Consider the following 6,492-nt stretch of genomic DNA (forward strand, 5'->3'; position numbering starts at 1 on the left):
CAGAATTCAGTCAGAAACACCGGCCCCAGGGAAAACTAAAGAGGCTATCACCCCTTTGCCTTAAGAGCAGACTTCAACCCTTTAAAAAAAAAGAGCAAAAAAACAAAAAGAACTCTTACTGAAGGGAACTTTTATGGAGAGAGAGAACAGACCGCAAACCCTGATGTTCCTAAGGCAAATCAACTCCAGGTGAAGCCCCAAAGGAAGATATGAGCTGGTCCCCATTTCACAAGACTTTCTTGGAAGATTTCAAAAAGGATCTTAAAAGAGAGTTAGAAGAAAAATGGGGAAAGGAAACGAGATCTTTCCAAGAAGGTATGGAAAAGGAAAAACAGAAATTATCTGAAGAAAGCTGCTTAAAAATAGATTTGATGAAATGGGAAAAGCATATAACTCCTTATAAAATAGATATGGAAAAGATACCAATTTGTTGAAAAACAGAATTTATGAAAAGGAAAAAAACCCACAATGAACAAAACAATTCAATTGGCCAAATACAAAAGGAGCTTAAAAAGGTAACTGAAGAAAATAATACAATAAAAATTAGAACTGAACAAATGGAAGTGAATGACTCAATAAGACTTTAAGAATCAGTCAAACAAAACCAAAAAGAAAGAAAGAAAGAAATACCTCCTAGAAAAAACAACTGACCTGGAAAATAGATCCAGGAGAGATAATTGAAGGATTTATCGGACTTTCTGAAAGCCATGATGAAAAAAAGAGCCTAGACATTATCTTTCAGAAAATCATAAAGGAAAACTGCCCTGATGTCCTAGAATCAGAAAGTAAAATAGCCACTGAAAGAATTCACCAATCACCTCCTGAAAGAGATCCCAAAATTAAAACTCAAAATAATATCATAGCTACATTGCACAACTATTGGACCAAGGGAAAAATAATGAAAGCAGCCAGAAAGAAACAATTCAAATACTGAGGAACCACAATGAAGATTACCCAGGACCTAGTAGCTTAAAGGATAAAAGGGCCTGAAATCTGATATTCTTAAAGGCAAAGCAACTTGGACGACAGCCAAGAATAAATTATTCAGCTAAATTGAGCATTATCTTTCAGGGGAAAAGATGGACATTCAATGATACAGGTGAATTTCATTTATTTCTGATGAAAAGACCAGAGCTGAACAAAAAAATTTGATCTCCAAATACAGAATTCAAGAGAAGCATAAAAAGGTAAAAAGGAAAGAATTCTTTAGAACTATGTTATGAGTATACTTACAGAGGGCAGGTGTAATTTGATTTTATTATGATAATATGAAAAAGAAGGGAATTATACTAGAAAAAAAAGGAAAATGGAGGTAAAATAAGGGAAATTACATCTCACAAAGAAACAAAGAAGATCTATTACAATTGAGGGAAAGAAGGAAGGGGAAATGAATGCTGTATGACTCTTACTCTCATCAGATTTGGCTCAAAGAGAGAATACCAGACATATTTGGTTTCACAGAGAACCTTGTCTAATCTTATAATGAAGTGCAAGGAGCTCTAAAGGGGGAGGAACGTTTGAGAGAGCTGGTGATCAGAAGCAAAATGCTGGGGAGGAGGGAATGGGGAAAGGAAAGAAAAAAACCAAAACTTGGGATAAATAAGATGGCAGGAAATACAGAATTAGTTATTTTAACTGTTAATGTGAATGGAAAAACAGAAACAAATAACTTTTATCGATTAAAAACCAGAAACCTACAATATGTTGTCTACAAGAAATACATTTAAAACAGAGAGATACATACAGAGTAAAGATAAAAGGCTGGAGCAGAATCTATTATGCTTCAGGTGAAGCTAAAAAAGCAGTGGTACCAATCATGATCTCAGATCAAGCAAAAGCAAAAGTAGATATAATTAAATGAGATAAGGAAGGAGACTATATCTTGCTAAAGGATAATAGATAATTGTTGGAATCCTAGTGTCAAATCAACTTGAAACAAGGTGAAAACTCAAGGGTGATGTCAGAATCCTGGTGTTAACTCAATAGACTTGATACAATGCTTATTGGTTCACACCTTAGAGTGAATCCTTACAAGGTGATAAGTTGCTAATACTGATAGAAACAATGCTTGTGTTCACTCCTTTAGAGAACTCATAGGTATCTAAGTACTCAATGGAGTTCACATGTTTGGGAGATTTCAGAGAGCATGCTGGGAGATATCCCACAATCCCACTCTCAGAGAAGTAGCATAAATACAGTTCCAATGAGCAACTCAAGGGAATTTCTCGGGAACATTGAGTCATCCATAATGTTGGGGGAGAAAGTGACCTTTTCTTGAAATTTCCCACAAGTCAAGCCTACAAAGCCAAACCCATTCTCTTGCCTCAATTTTCAGTCTTGCTTTCTCTTTTTCCTTTCACTGGTTGCTCCAAGGCTGTCAATTCTTGGCTCAACTCTGTATGATTTCCCATCCTGTTTCATTTCTGGGCCTTAGGAATATCTATCTGGTTCTAAGGTAGCTCCTTTTATTCAAATTCCTCTGGGTGTGAACAAGTCTTTTATACAACTTTTATTGTTTTGGGGAGATATGCATGCATGCCCTAGTTATATGTTGTTTTGATAGATTCAATGAATAAGTTTTCTTACCTAACAAAGATAATTACTTATAAGTCGGGGGAGGGATACAGTAATAATCAGTAGATCCCCATCTTTAGAGGCAAATTAAAGCTAGCAGCAAATTATAGAAAGAGACTGAAATTTGGAAGTTTTTGGTGTTGGAAGCAGAGAGCTAAGCTTTAAGCAAGAAAATTTAAAGCTATTTTCTGATGAATACAATAAACATCTTAGAAAATAGGCTTTTTTAGAGTAGAGATTCATTTTTTGAATATGTATTCCAAGTGCCTACCACAATACTGGCACATGTAAGATCTTTTGGTTAATTTTTTTTTTTTACAGGTCACTAATCCTTTATTAGATAAAACACTTTCTCAAGTCCATTATTTGTAATTATAAAGTATCACAATAAATGTCTAAGCATATACATTTGACCACTTTTTTTTTTAAATAATTATAACTTTTTATTGACAGAACCCATGCCAGGGTAATTTTTTTACAACATTATCCCTTGCACTCACTTTTGTTCCGACTTTTCCCCTCCCTCCCTCCACCCCCTCCCCAAGATGGCAAGCAGTCCTATACATGTTAAATATGTCACAGTATATCCTAGATACAATATATGTGAGCAGAACCGAACAGTTCTCTTATTGCACAGGGAGAATTGGATTCAGAAGGCAAAAACAACCGGGAAGAAAAACAAAAATGCAAGCAGTTTACATTCATTTCCCAGTGTTCTTTCTTTGGGTGTAGCTGCTTCTGTCCATCATTGATCAATTGAAACTTAGTTAGATCTTCTCTTTGTCAAAAAAATCCACTTCCATCAGAATACATCCTCATACAGTATCGTTGTTGAAATGTATAATGATCTCCTGGTTCTGCTCATTTCACTTAGCATCACTTCATGTAAGTGTCTCCAAGCCTCTCTGTATTCATCCTGCTGATCATTTCCACATGAAAGATCTTAAAAAAATAAAAAATAAAAAAAAAAAGGTTGATTGATTGAATACAGCAACATAGTGTAGTACTAGAGGTTATTGAAAAACACTTGATATATCTTGAGGAGTCTCTGATACAGTCCCCAAGAAAATGTATCAAATATAAAATATCCTCTTTTCCCTCTACTGTGGCTACTATGAATGCAAATAATAATAGATACCTATATTCATCTTTTGTTGTTTCCTTGACTCACTTTGACGAGGGGAGTCTGAAATTGAAGAGGGGACCCCACTGGAGGGAAACAGCTATATATATTCTGTTATCCTGAGAGATGGGCACCACCCCCATTGATAACACTCACTACTGATTAAGCTCTCTATAGAGATGATCTATAATCTATAAAGATTAGTCCAGAGACATTCATTCAATTCCAAAAATCTCTATTCAAATCGAAGATCCAGCCCAGTTTCAATTGTCTCAAACTCTAGGATCTGCCTATAAAACTAAGTACCATCAACAAACCCCTTCACAAAACCTCCTGATTGTACTAGGGACTTTTGTCCACTAAGGGAGTCTTTTCTTAGTGAAATTCAGAAATAAACTTTTCTACTCTTTGCCACAGATAACTCAGTTCCTGAATTCTTGTCACTTGGACTTGGCCTCACTCTCTATTTTTCTTTATTTTCCTCCTTCTGCAAGCTCAGCTTTGCACCTCATCAATTTCAGTATGGCTAGCAACTATGGACACTAAGCACACAGAAAAGTTATAATAACTATGTTTGTGTTTTTAGTTTAGTTTTCATGGATATAATATATTTTAAAAATTGTACTTAAAATAGACTGAATGCTGTTGAAAAGATTCCAAATGTTTTCAAAGGGATACCACAATTTCCCAACATATTTATTAGAAGTTTGTACATATATGATCAAATTAATTATATTTTAAGTCTTGTTCAACTACTTATGAAAATGTTGCACTTCATTCCTTATTTCCCTGCTTGAAGACATGGCAATTTGGAATAATTCCTAAGTAGCTAGCTGTTTGGTGGCAATGTGTCAGACATGGAGTTCTGAAGTCAAAGAATCCTTTTCTTGTAGTTGGTATGTCAGCTGTTCAAAAGTTTCTTAGAATTGTTGGCAAAGCTTTTCATTCAGCTGTTCTATCTACCAAGACTCACTGAACTCAATTGTTCTCTTGTATAATAAATGTGTTGGCTCTGGTTACTACTGTCTGAAACAGAAGCTTTCTTTCCTTTCCTCTGAATCTGCTGCTGATAAGACCATAAAACACCATTATAGCAGAAAGGGGCACTTGGATCTTGCAACATATCAAGCCCCAAACTTGCAGATTCTAAATTTGCTCCAAACAATTTGCTCCAAAATTGTTTGTACATGGTTTGAGATGTTTACTGTTGTTCCAACTATCCATTTTGCAAAATATTTTGGTACTTGGGAATCAAAGTGTGGTAATTATTTTGTATCTGACTCATGTCTAAAATTTAAAAATGGGTGCTGAGATCAGGATTAGACTCTACATCTTTATTTGGGCATGCCATATGATCTTTTTACTAAATATAGTTTTGACTTCTTTATAAGTGCTTTTGCAGAATTTAGGTAGAGGACAATCCTGGTTTGCTATCAATCAAATGAAATTTTTCAAAACACTCTTTGTGGCCCCTTAATGATCTGGTATGAAAGAGATCAGATCTTGGTACTCTTAATATTTAGCTCAAAACAAAAATGGCATAAGGAAAGTGTTTCTTTATCTGTTTAAAATTTACAAATACTGCAAATGTTTTTGTCATTTAAGTCAATGTTTACAAATTGCTCTTCATTCATAGTTGCCTCTTTGTCTCCAATTCATTTGCAGCTCATAGCTCCCAACTCATAGTTTTTTTTTTTTTAGTTATTCTTGTCTGTTTTTCATGATTCGGGAGAAATGTATTTCTCACTTCCCCAGTGAAATCTTAAGTTAAACTTTACCACTTCCCAGCTCAGCCATTCTCCCTCCTTTTAGCAAAGCTTTGTTATTTTTTTCAAAAATTCTTGAATAATTTTGATATATACATGAGACTATTTTGTGGGACAAATGTATTCAAAGAGGTTGATCAAATTAAATGTTTTTGTATAGGGAACAAACCAATATAGTGAGATCTCAAATTCTCATATACTTCAGTTAATTCTATGATGAATATTATGTTTGACTTTGGAACTTCACTTTTTAAATTTTATCAGTTCTCTTCTAATTTAGCCAAGATGATCAAAACCCCTTAAAGCATAGATTGAGTGTTTTCATAAAGAATTTATATAGAGGGAAAAAATAGTCATTATAATCAGGAGTTAGTGTTCTCAGGCATCTTGCAGGGATAAATGTGAGGTTTTATTTCATTGCCTTGGGTTACTTTTCTTTTAACTGCCATGAGACTCAATACCTCGATGCCTTCACATTTATGTAACCTCCAATTCAAGCCTCTTTTGTGTATATTTAATCTAATCCATCTAATTCTTCCACATTTTCTCTTTTCAGAGTTATTTCTAGCTCTTTTGTAAGCATATCTGGGATGGTAATACTAGAATCCACTATACTGTCTGTGGAAAAAGTTTGCCATAAAAATCTTTATACATTTTTCCATCTTTTATCTGTTTATTTTTCCCCTTCCAGTTTCATCATTAAATGCTTTTGGAATGCTGTTGCTAAGTTAATATATTTCCCTATCTTTTCTGCTTCTTTCTCTAAGTGAAATAGGGATTTAAGGTTCAATTTCTATTGTTTTCTCTTTATCCCAGATAACCCAAGTTCTAAAGCCCATTGTATAGGACTTCTTCCTTATTGGTGAAGATCAATGCCCCACACCTGGGGGTGGGAGAAGGGGACAGGATTGGTGAGAGCAGGAGAGAAGAGAGGCTCTTTGAATCTCTTCAGACTCTGGACACTGAAGTTGCTTTGAGCATTGCAATAGCTTCAGGTACTTCTGGCTTCTAAATTCAAGAGAATATATG

At 34.7% G+C, this 6,492-nt stretch overlaps 1 pseudogene; it reads right to left on the reverse strand.

Moving 5' to 3' along the window:
- Positions 1–4,316: 4,316 nt before the first annotated feature.
- LOC100926496 lies at positions 4,317–5,469 on the reverse strand (annotated as a pseudogene).
- Positions 5,470–6,492: the final 1,023 nt, after the last annotated feature.

This window comes from Sarcophilus harrisii, chromosome 4 (genome assembly GCF_902635505.1).
Source record: "Sarcophilus harrisii chromosome 4, mSarHar1.11, whole genome shotgun sequence".
Lineage (NCBI taxonomy): Eukaryota > Metazoa > Chordata > Mammalia > Dasyuromorphia > Dasyuridae > Sarcophilus > Sarcophilus harrisii.